Source organism: Anastrepha ludens, chromosome 5, assembly GCF_028408465.1.
Source record: "Anastrepha ludens isolate Willacy chromosome 5, idAnaLude1.1, whole genome shotgun sequence".
Taxonomy (NCBI): Eukaryota; Metazoa; Arthropoda; class Insecta; order Diptera; family Tephritidae; genus Anastrepha; species Anastrepha ludens.
The window spans coordinates 6,550,498-6,562,780 of NC_071501.1; the positions used below are offsets into that span (position 1 = coordinate 6,550,498).

General features: G+C 37.1%; 1 long non-coding RNA gene across 1 annotated transcript; it reads right to left on the bottom strand.

Annotated features, from left to right (window-relative positions):
• Window positions 1-4,308: 4,308 nt before the first annotated feature.
• On the bottom strand, window positions 4,309-5,042 carry LOC128865420 (uncharacterized). Its single transcript, XR_008454797.1, has 3 exons — window positions 4,713-5,042; window positions 4,606-4,649; window positions 4,309-4,491 (listed from the first exon to the last, which is right to left on the bottom strand). It is a non-coding gene; the product is annotated as an uncharacterized LOC128865420 (long non-coding RNA).
• Between the last annotated feature and the right edge of the window lie 7,241 nt (window positions 5,043-12,283).

Here is a 12,283-nt window from a genome sequence, read left to right on the forward strand (position 1 = left end):
GATGATGGTGGGGTTAAGGCTTCTCAACTTTTTAATAGCTTAACTGAGTTGAGAATTTTACGCTCTAATTTTTGATTCATTGTCTCTCAAATGTACTGTACTCAATTCCTGAATTTACCAGGTGAATAGAAAAGTATTTAAAGTCATTCTGTAGCTGACCCAATTTTCTTGTAATATTTTCTATTTGCTTCAGATTTCACGCTTCATTATTAGAAATAAATTTTTGGGTATACATTTTTGCATTAAGATATTTTCTTAAGCGCTGAGTTATTGAGGAGAGATTATTTTAAATACCTTGGTAATCAATTTTATTTAGCTGCATGCCAACTGGCTGAAGCACACAAACGGGAAGGTATTAATTACTAAACGGCAAGACTAAAGTCACGAGTTAAACCAGTGTTAGCAATTAACCTCCTCTATGGTTGAAAAACTATATACTGTGCCATTTTTCTTAGTACTTTTTAAGCAACAAATTAAAATAGCTCGCATTTTTTCATGATTCTCACTCTGTAACAACTTCTTTATGTGTCAGCAATATTAAAAAAATTTCGCAATTATTTCCGACTATGCAAAACAAAGGAGATTGAAGTAATAAAGAGAATTAAAAGTACATATACATAAATACAAGGTGGCGCAAAATTAATCACCCTATCGGAAGATTTATAATTTGTGAAAATGTGAACAGCTGAGGTATAGAAAAAGGGAATCAATGGGTAGCTATAGTCCGCAAGAGCGTGCAATGACTGTGTCGATTTTTTACCAACAATCGGTAGGTGAACAGCCTGGAACCACACGAGACCTTGCAAAGCGGGGCTGACTCCAGGCTGTTCGTTTGGCTGCGAGTATACCTGTGGCTGCCGATGTCACTGAGATCGAAGAAACACAAACCAGACGACGATCCACGCAATTAAGCATCATCAGACGGGCTCTACCACGTATTTTAGTGGAAGGCTTATACATCTTCCCGTACAAAGTACAAGCAGTGCATCAGTCAATACCTGCTGACCATCAAACGCTGGTGCATTACTGTCGAGCCATCTGCAATCTCAACAACGAAGAGAACGATTTTGTGTTCAAACTTAGCACGAGCGACGAAGCGCAGTTCAAGAGATCAAAAAAATCTTCATTTTTGAGTCACTGAGAGTCCAGTCCACGACATTCCATTACATTCACTCAAAGCCATTGTGTGATGGGGTGTTCACAGAGAAATGATTGAGCCGTCTTTTTTTTTTTTTTAGGTGTTCATCGGCAATGTGGTCACTCTTACAAGCGAACTCACAGGACTACAGGGTTTTGATAAGCGACTTCTTACTGCCGTAATAGGATGAGTGGGGCTTGGTGAACATATGGTTCCAACAAGACGGTGCAACCGCACACACAGCACGGGACACAATAGACTATGTGAAGGACATTTTTCCTGGTCGCGTACTCTCCCATTTTGGCGATTTAACCATCCTAGACTTCCTTCTTTGGGCCTACTTTAAGTGCCAACAAGCCTCAGACAATCGCATTCGAGAATTTTAGACAGAAATGCGAAAAGTCATCATCGGAAATCTTGCGGGAAGTCCTAGAAAATGCGATAAAACGGGCATATATGGTATGAGTATCAAAACTGACGGCAGCAACTTGACGGGTATCATCTTTTCCACTTAACAAAAAAATTTGTGAAAGTCCAAATATTTACATCACTCAGAATAGTTCTTTTTTATTGTATTTAGTAAAAAATGTATTCAAAACCAAAATTGCATGATTCATTTTGCGTCACCTTGTATATGTACATGTACATATGTATTCACCTCAAAAATATGTCTCGTTGCGCGCAACTGATGCATAAAGTGGTATGTAAAAATTGCCTCACAGTCATATTATTTTATTAAAATTGTTATTATTACTCTGATTATTATTATTTTCACATATTCCTACAGTTTTTCATTTACTTACGAAAGCAAGGCAGAATAGAATGCAAATTTACTGAAGAAAAATATGTGCTCTTGAAAAGGTAGTAAAATTAAATGAAAATAATTTAGGAGCAGTAAATAATTTTATGCAAATGAGTTGTAGTGACAAAACAGCTGTTTAAACTATTCGAGTGGATGGAAGAATTTTAATGCGAGAAAAAACGTGCGCTTCAAGCAAAATATTTTGTGAGCACACATAAGAATGTAACGTTTGGGTGTATACTTGCGTGTGAGTAGGAAGGGGAAACAAGTAACTGTGAAATTTGAAATGTGCATACATACTTATATGTAAATGTGTGCATATGTACAGTCGTTTGAATCATTTTTAAGTATTACTTATTGCTGTTTTTAGGAGGTAGATTTGTATGAAAAAATGTACAATTTATAAATCAATAAATGGTGCTAAGGGGTTAGTACTCATTAGCTACAGCTACAGCAAATGTCATGCCACACGAGTGTTGGGAAGAATTCCGAATTTGACAAGGCGAAGCGATATCAACTAAGCTAAGACAATTGGAATCTACTTGGAAATGCAAAAGGTTAGAGTCTATATAAATATAGAACTTTTTATAAATAAATTTCACAAAAATTTTTTTTTTTTTTAATTTTGAACTTTTATTTTTAAACTAGCCGGTTTTGACAAAATTAAAATTGTTGCAGCAAAAACTTCTGTACTTCTGATTAGGTTCCGCTTGGAAGTACGGATATAATATATCGGTTTTTTATAAATAATTTTTGGAAATTTTTTTGTGAAAAATTAAAATTTTTTAAAGTATAAAATCGATGTATGAAAGACTTCTTTACTTTAATTAAATTCTGCTTGGAAGTACTATAGTAAAGTTTTTTTTTTTTACTCGTAATAATTTTTGGGCCGCACTTTTTGAGAATTTAAAATTTTTTTAAATGCAAAATCGATGTATCAAAAACTTCTTAACTATTGTAGGGTTTTCCAATTAAAGGTATTATTTTAATATTCATAGAAAAATTATATTTTTTAATACAAATGATCGGATGTTTATTTCATTATAAAGAGGAAAGTATGTCGTTAATAGTGAAAAAATAACATCAGGCAATGACCACCATGACCACGCTTACAGGACAATACCCTTTTCATGAAATTTTCCATAACCGAATTGCAAAGTGGCTGCCCTATGTCCTCGATAGCCTCACCAATTCCATCTTTGAGATCTTGCATCGACCCTGGGCTGTTGGCATAGACTTTCTCTTTCATGTGACTCCAAAGAAAAAAGTCTCAAGGTGTTAAATAAAAAAATCTCGGTGGTAAATTGTGATCACCTCTTCGAGAGAGATAACACGGTCCGGAAACTTTTCCCGTAAAAGATCAATGGTATCGTTGCTCGTGTGGCACGTAGCGCCGTCTTGTTGAAAATAAACGTTGTCCAGATCAATACCATCGGCCATAAAAAATCGTTAATCATCTCTCGATAGCGATAGACAACACCTGTTATTGGAAAACCTTTTATAATTACGGTCTGCTTGGAAATGCTATAGGAAATACTTTTTTTTTAATTTTTGGAAATTTTTTTGTGAAAATTTTGAATTTTTTTTGCGCCAGTTTTAGAAAAATCGATATATCAAATACTTCTTCTGGTATTTATACGGTCAGCGTTAAAATGAAGTATATATGTATACGCATAAGACAAGATTCGACCATTTATTTTTAATTTTTCTTTTTTTTATAAAAGTATAGTTTAAGATACAACACAAGAAAAAATTTACAAGTGTTCAACACAATTTTAGGTAGAATTTTTTAAGATATTCCGAGTGTACAGTTTTAAAGCCCATTCATTTGTTTCAGATATTCTGGGCCTATTCAACTTGAGACCCATTAAACAAAGTGCAAATTTCAAGTGCCGTAAAATTCGCGTTAATTTTTAACAATTTTTTTTCGCTGAGATGTCGGGCATTTTCTCCATAAAACGAGTTGATGAAATTCCTAAAATTTAGATTTATTTTATTTTCTTACATTTTTTTGCAATATGTCTTCTTTCCGCCAGTAAAATCAGACCTTATATCCAAAAGCAATTTTACCCAGCAAATACTGCCAGAATTTTGCTCACTTTATTGGTCAAATTTCCAAATAGTGCACTACTGCACTTAAAAAACGCATAGGAATGCAATTATCTCAGTCATATTAAATTTTATCTGCTTTCCAAGTCGTTTACTTATTCAAAAACAAATAGTTTTGCAAGTCAAGCTGCGTTTTAAGAAAATTAAAATAACTTGAATTAGTTAACACGAAAAATTCCATTGACGAACAAGTAACCAGTTACGAAACAAAATTGAAAAGCCATAATATTTTAGTGAAAAAAGTTAACACAAAGTCACCTGTAAGTCATTAAAATATTTTCGACTTGTTATATTTCAAGGAATTATTACATTACAAGAATTTTTCAAACATGTTTTATGATGTTACTTATATAAAGTATATCACAATTAAATTTTTCGCGCAATTGATGGTAGCCGCAGTTTAACGTGCCAGGAATAACATAAAAATGTTGAATCAGAGAACCTAAGACAACAAAAATCATTCATTATAATTTTCAATTTGCTATATGAACACCAAAACTCATTCACAGATGGACAGATTTATTTATTTATATGCATTTATGCGATTTTCACTTACACTTGACTTTATCATTCGTTCATTCATTCATTCTTTCCGTACCACTGCAATCAGAAGTGATATTATAAATAAGAATACTCTTATATATACATATAATATATACATACACTCGTATTCCCAACTAACATTATTTGAACATTCGCTCTTATTTCTTTTTTTATGTCTAAAATATTTGTGTACATATAAATTTCATTATTTTTCGTTGTCCTCACGTTTTACACTATTTTTGTTTGGGTATCGCGTTAACACGCCGCGAATTTTTCAAAGTTACAGCAATTTTTGTAATCAAAACACGTTCCGTTGGTGAGAATTATTTGCAGTGATTTGTTTTTCATTTTTTTCAAGTTGGACGAACTTATTTAATATTATGAAATCCATGACATTGACTGTTTTCAATAAATTTGATATGAACATTACAGTAGAAATGAAAATTTGAGGACACTCCTGTGGAAAAATTAGTAATGACTGTCAACTGCACGTACCAAGGCACTCACAGGTAACTTTTAATGAGTAAACTCACACATTTTGTATGCCTACAAAAACTAGACCGTCATGAAAAAGAAGCCGCTATGTAAGCCATTCAAGCGCAAAAATCATGAAAGAAGACCATGAAGAAATTGCAAAGGTTGCTTGTAATTCCATCCATATGAATAGATAATTTTTTCTGAGACTGCGATCATAATCAGCTGAACTTCTTAATGCCGACCGAATCCGTGGAGGGTGCATCTTCTGCAAGTGCTAGAACCATAAAAAAGAACTGGCAAGTTGCATACAGTTCCATCTATTCCAACAAAACAGGTGCTTAACGAAAACTTCAGAGACTGAGGCCATAATGCCTTGCCTCCAAAGTAAGTCAATAGTTCATCCATCTTACGACTGAGGCATCGATTACCGATGAGAGGGATGAAATTAAGCTTAGTATAACCCAGTGCTAGTTCCAGTCTAACCAAATATAAAGGGTGATCAATTTAGAGGTATCGGTTTTTAAATTAAAATAAAACAAGGAAAATCCAAACTGATTGGGCAATTTTGATTATTTTTGTGTAAACCATTCATGTAATTTTTTTTCTTCTTTTTTAGAGATAATCCATTTCAAATACTGGCCGCAACTGCACCGTAGTCACGCGTGATCTGTCAAAAAAACCTTATTGGAAAAAGTACCTGCAATCTGATCACAAATTTTTACTAATGACTCGTTTCCATATACTCCCATATATCCATGCACGCAAGGCAGAACAATTTTATATGGTTCATCGAGATGATTAAGTCATAACTGAAATTGCGATTGCCTTTACATGAGCAGCTTAGCTATCTCTTCACACTCTACCCACTGTCTTATTGCCAATACTTAGTCTATGAAAGACTGTGTAATTTTCAGATTAAGTGAAAAATTCGTACTCAACTTGCTTGAAGATGCATTACATTAGGTCCCTATAGCTGTTTCTTGATTGGCCCGAGATCCGCTTACGCGATTTCGGCCGAGTTTTACAAAGTTCACAATCGTTTCTTTCTCATGCTTAACGGCGCCAGTTGGACACGCCAAGTGCAGCCATGTCCTTCTCCACCTGATCTTTCCAACGCATAGAAGGACTTCCTCTTCTGCTGCTATCATTAGGACGACATGACCCAGCCAACAAGCCGCTGGACCTTAATCGCTGCGCTATGTCTATGTCGTTGTAAAGCTCACACAGCTCATTGCTCCATCGCCTACGATACTCACCGTCGCCAATCGCAGAACCTTTGTCTCAAACAGTACAAGACATTAAAACATTCACATTTTTCACTGGTCTTGGATTGGAGTCTTTGAGCCGAGCCGAGTTTCTGAAATGGGGGCAAAGTGAAAATGCACATTTTTTGGCTTATTCTAAGCTGTGCCCTGCCTAGCAGAAATCCACTAAGTAAGCTATTTTTATGTCAACTTCAACAACAACAACAACTTCTTTAAAAAAAACACTCCGTAATGAAGAAAGAAACATACCGTAAAATTCATATTTGCCCCAAATGCTACACAATCCACATTTAATACTGCAACGTGTAAAAAATACCGTTAGCACGCTTACTTACTAACATTTGTTTTCAATTCCATTGTAATTTAAAGCAAAATAAATAGACTTAATTGCGTATTCATAGTCAATGTAGAGCGAGCAGTTTTTTTGTTGTTTTCCAATATTTTTTATTTCGTACATTTTTATCATTCATTCTTGTTTTGAGTACAAAATAAACTTTAAGGTCAGACAGAGCGAAACAAAAGCATTTTTACAGCACTACTTTTGTTACCTCTGTTTACGCGCTGACTACCGTTTTTTTTTTTGTTTTTTTGTTTTTTTGATAAGTGGATGCCTTTGGGGACAACAAAGAAATGTAATATTAAGTAAAAAATAAACTTAAAACAATACAATAAAACTCAATACAATTATTTAGGAATGTAGAATGAGTAGAATATATCGGCGACGAGGCAAAATAAAGCGAAGGTATAAATTCTCAGTATTTTTAATGGATGTGCAATATTATATACATATATAGAATATATATGCACATATATACGTATTAAGGCTTCCAATAGAGACTTAAAAAACTTTTGCTTACCTATATATATTCTTCAAATCGGTACAAATCCTGTCATATACAGATGGTTTGGACTTTATAGCGACATCCCTTGATGATCTTAAAGAAGCCTTTATAAAAATTGATAGAGCGGCAAGAAGAATGGGATTATCACTTAATACAGACAAGACGAAGGCAATAGCGACATCACCACAAGGACAATCAGTACACAGCATCCGGCAACGTCTTAAAATAGGTCTCTACGTTTTCGAAATGAATCAGACATTGAAATACTCGGAGTCAAAATCGACAATAAAAACAACATAACGACTGAAATTGATCAGAGAATACTTGTCGCGAACAGATGCTACTTTGCATTACAAAGACACTTAATCGTACCCGTATACGTTAGTGAAACTTGGACACTATACTAGGCCACTGAGCAAAAACTCAACGTTTTGGAGCATAAAGTCCTAAAAAAAATATTTGGTGCTGTTTGCGAAAACGAAAATTTGAGAATAAGATTCACTCACAAGATTCAAAGGCTACACAAACACAAGGATATTGTCACGACAATAAAGCTTAACCGTCTACGATGGATGGGCTGGTGACATTCATTATAATGGCGGACGAAGCATACGCCGAAGAAAATCCTGCTGGGTACGCGCAGAAGAAATAGAGGCAGGGGGGGCCAAAACTCAGATGGTTGGATACCGTAGATCGGTTCGTTGAGCTACTTAGTATACGTTGTTGGAGAACTCAAGCAAGGGATAAATTGAGCCGGAGACAAATGTTACTGCAAGCAAAGGCCCGGACCGGGTTGTTGAGCTACTTATATATATATATATATATACAGGGTTGCCCAGCCTCGTCGATGGGAATGGGCCCAAAGAGTCATCGAAATGGCTCAAGATCTGTCGAATATGGGCAACCATGTAAATAATGGGTTTTCCAACAACAGGTGTTACAGGTGAATGGATTGCGCTATCGAGAGATGATTAACGATTTTTCATGGCCGAAATTAGGTGGTAACTGGACAACGTTTATTTTCAACAAGACGGCGCTACGTGCACGCAAGCAACGAAACCATTGATCATTTACTGGAAAAGTTTCCGGACCGTATTATCTCTCGAAGAGGTGATCACAATTGGCCACCGAGATCTTGTGACTTAACACCTTGTGACTTTTTTCTTTGCGGCCACGTGAAAGAGAAAATCTACGCCAACAGCCCAGGGTCGATTCAAGGCCTCAGAGATGGAATTCGTGAGGCTATCGAGGACATAGGGCCGCCACTTTGCAATTCGGTTATGGAAAATTTCATGAAAAGGGTATTGTCCTGTAAGCGTGGTCGTGTGGTCATTTGCTTGATGTTATTTTCCACTATTAAAGGCATACCTTGCTCTTTATAATGAAATAAACATCCGATCATTTATGTTAAAAATAAGCATTTTTCTTTGAATATCAAAATAACATCTCCTATTGGAAATTGGCGCATGCACCCTTTTTAATAGGACTATGAATAAGTTCGTGCGGTTTTTTTTCGAAATTTGAAACTTTATTGACGTAAAATGGTTACAAATTTAATATTCAAAATATTGTCCATCGCTTACTACTACTTTTTCCCATCTTTCTGGCAATTCACGGATTCCCTTTGTGAAAAATTCGGTCGGTTTTGCCGCAATCCACGAATCGATCCATTTTTTGACTTCATCGTAATTACGGAAGTGCTGGTCAGCCAGGCCATGTTGCATCGATCGGAAGAGATAGTAATCGGATGGCGCAAGGTCTGGACTATACGGCGGGTGGGGTAGGACATCCCATTTGAGCGTTTCTAAGTATGTTTTGACCACTTGTGCAACATGTGGCCGAGCATTGTCATGTTGCAAAATAACTTTGTCGTGTCTATCGGCGTATTGCGGCCGTTTTTCTCGCAGTGCTCGGCTCAAACGCATCAATTGTCGTCGGTAGACATCCCCCGTAATCGTTTCATTCGGTTTCAGTAGCTCATAATACACAACACCCAGCTGGTCCCACCAGATACACAGCATAACCTTCAGGCCATGAATATTCTGCGCCGACGTCGATGTTGAAGCATGGCCAGGGTATCCATACGTTGCCCGACGTTTTGGATTGTCGTAATGGACCCACTTTTCATCGCCAGTCACAATTCGATGCAAAAAACCCTTTCTTTTGTGCCGTTGAAGCAGTTGTTCGCATGCCATAAAACGGCGTTCAACGTCTCTTGGCTTCAATTCATACGGCACCCAATGGCCTACCTTTCGGATCATTCCCATGGCTTTTAAACGTTTGGAAATGGTTGATTGATCAACTCCCAAAGTTTTTGCAACGTCTTCTTGCGTTTGAGCCGGATCTTGATCGAGCAATTCCTCCAATTCGGTATCCATGAACTTTGGCGGCGCACCCTCGCGTTCTTCGTCTTCCAAGCCAAAATCACCACTTTTAAAGCGTGCAAACCACTTCTGGCACGTTCGCTCAGATAGAGCATGCTCACCATAAACTTCCACCAAGATACGATGACTTTCGGCTGCTTTTTTCTTCATATTAAAATAATGAAGAAGAATTCCCCGCAAAAACACATTATTTGGCACGAAATTCGACATTTTCAAGTGTGGTAAAAATATTGTTGTTTACGCTTCAAATAAAAAACTTATACTGACGTTTGTGCCTTACGACAGTAGCTCTCCAATGAATGTTTGGAAATGTGGATCGATGGAATAATAATCAAGTTACGCCATCTGTTGTAAAACCGCACGAACTTATAAATAGACCTATTAGGTATTTGGCCGAGCTGCTCCTCCTATTTGTGGCGTGCGTCTTGATCTTGTTCCACGAATGGAGAGACCTACACTTTTAATCCGACTTCGAACGGCAGATATTTTTTAAGAGGAACTTTTTCATGGCAGAAATACAGTCGGAGGTTTGATGTTGCCTGCCGAGGGGCGACCGCTATTAGAAAACACTTTTTCTTCATTTTGGTGTTTCACGGAGAATCGAACTTACGTTCTCCGAATTCCGTATGGTAGTTACGCACCAACGCATTCGGCTATGGCGGCCGCGGATGAAGTTACGGAAATTAATTCTGAACTAACTGGACCTTTAGCCGCAACTGGTCTCATTTAGTCGCAATACAGCAACAGTTCTGAAATTTTTTTCAGAATTATAATTGTTTTTCTCTTCATCATCTTCTTCTTCTTCTGCTATCGATGAACCCCATCTTCAGTAGATGGTTAAACTCTTATTTTCGCTTCTTCCATTTATGTAGTATATTTCGAATTTTTACTTTTTATACATCTTTTTTTATTCCTGCCCTGCAAAGTTTTTTACCCGCTCCTTGTCTTATCCAATTTATTTATATTTATTTAGCATTTTGCAATTAATTTAATTTCGCTTTACTGTCGTTTTGCACGCCAATTCAGTTGCCATTGTGGCATTTAGATTGTCCTTTTGTTTTTATTGCCTTTTTATTTGTTTTCCGTTTCTTCGCTTTTCGAGTTAATTGGTTTTCGTTCGAAATGTCGCTTGAAATGCATTGCTGCGTGGGGTTGAACAAGCTAAATGAAAACCGGCTGGCGAATTGCTTCCGCAATGGTGAATTGCATGCTATTGTACAGACATACATACATACACACACTTGTCCACATGAGAATATGTGTGAGTATGCAAGCATATTTTTTTTTGTTTTCTTTTGTCATACTACTGCCACATTTAAAATACCAAAAATGGCATTGTACAGGTAATTTATATAAGAAAATGCATTTAAATGTAATTTATGAAAATTACGCACCCATACGAACACACATGCGAGTACTACTTAAGTATACAGAAATTTAAGTTTTAGACATTGCGCATAGTTGTTGGGGTGATTTTTTTGTGTATTTTCAATGGAACCTAGGCATGCGAATGAATGCCATGCAATATGAGACGCGAGTAACGCTTGCCGTTAATTAAAATTGTTAACCATAAAAAACAATTTCACCGCAAAGAAGTCCACTGCTACTCGTTAAAACCACTTCAGCAACCCACTACTCATAGAATTTCCACGGCAGGCACCGCATTCCTTACCTTCTCTTCACGTGAATGCGGTCACCAATATTGCCACCAATCCATGAGCTATTATCTTTTATTTTCTTGTTTTTTCTTTTTTTTGTCTGAAAAAACAACAATATTTCACACTTTTCTATACCATTTCTAAGCGCTCACTTTTTAAGTGCAAATGCAACAAAGTCGGAAGTATGTAACTGTCTAACTGTCTGCCGTTCACCGCGCCAAACTAGCACATTTCCACTAAGTAATAATTATGCATTTGCAGAGGGAATTCAGGTCGTCCGCGTTTTCCGCGAATTCAGCTACCAAACACTCCAATAACCAGCCAGTTTGGTCGGCAGCATACATTGGCTGGGGTGTCGTCTCGCATTTCAACACAGTGCAACAAATGCAAACGAAGGTGCCATATATAGTTGACACTTCCCTAACGCTTCCGCTGCGCATAAGTGCATACATATACGCGCTTAAGTAAGTAAATTGAAAACGAAGAAGAAATGTCTTGGAAAAAAACTTGCCTGCCATGCACCATCAGTGACTTCACTCAACTGCAATTGCAATTGACACGCAGAGGAAGCAAAACGCGAATGAAAAAAATGGTTACACAACCCATTAGAACGCCAGCCAACACCAACGGCTAACCGGTAGTGTCCGACGGGCACTGCGCATGCGTGTGGCTGGCTGTTAGCTGCTGGATCTCACTATGTCTGCAGCCGTATTTGACAGCACCACTTCCACTGCATGCTTTGCACTTTGTGCTTTGCATTTTCCATATGATAATTGGTGATTTTCGTATTGCCTCGTTAACCAGTTAGACACTCTGAGCACCCCCACTCCGCCGAACGCTTCCCACACCTTAACTTACATGCACTTGGATATGGAGATACTTTATGTACTTATTTGACTCATAGTTAGGGCTGTGCTATGCGCGTAAACTGCATTCACTCAATTGCTTTGCCCGCTGTAAGATTCCCAGTCAGTATTTCCCAGTCAAAGAACTTTGCATTTGCATTTCTGTGGCTTTTTGCCACGCACCACATTTGTGGCTTATTATATTACCACTTTTTATATA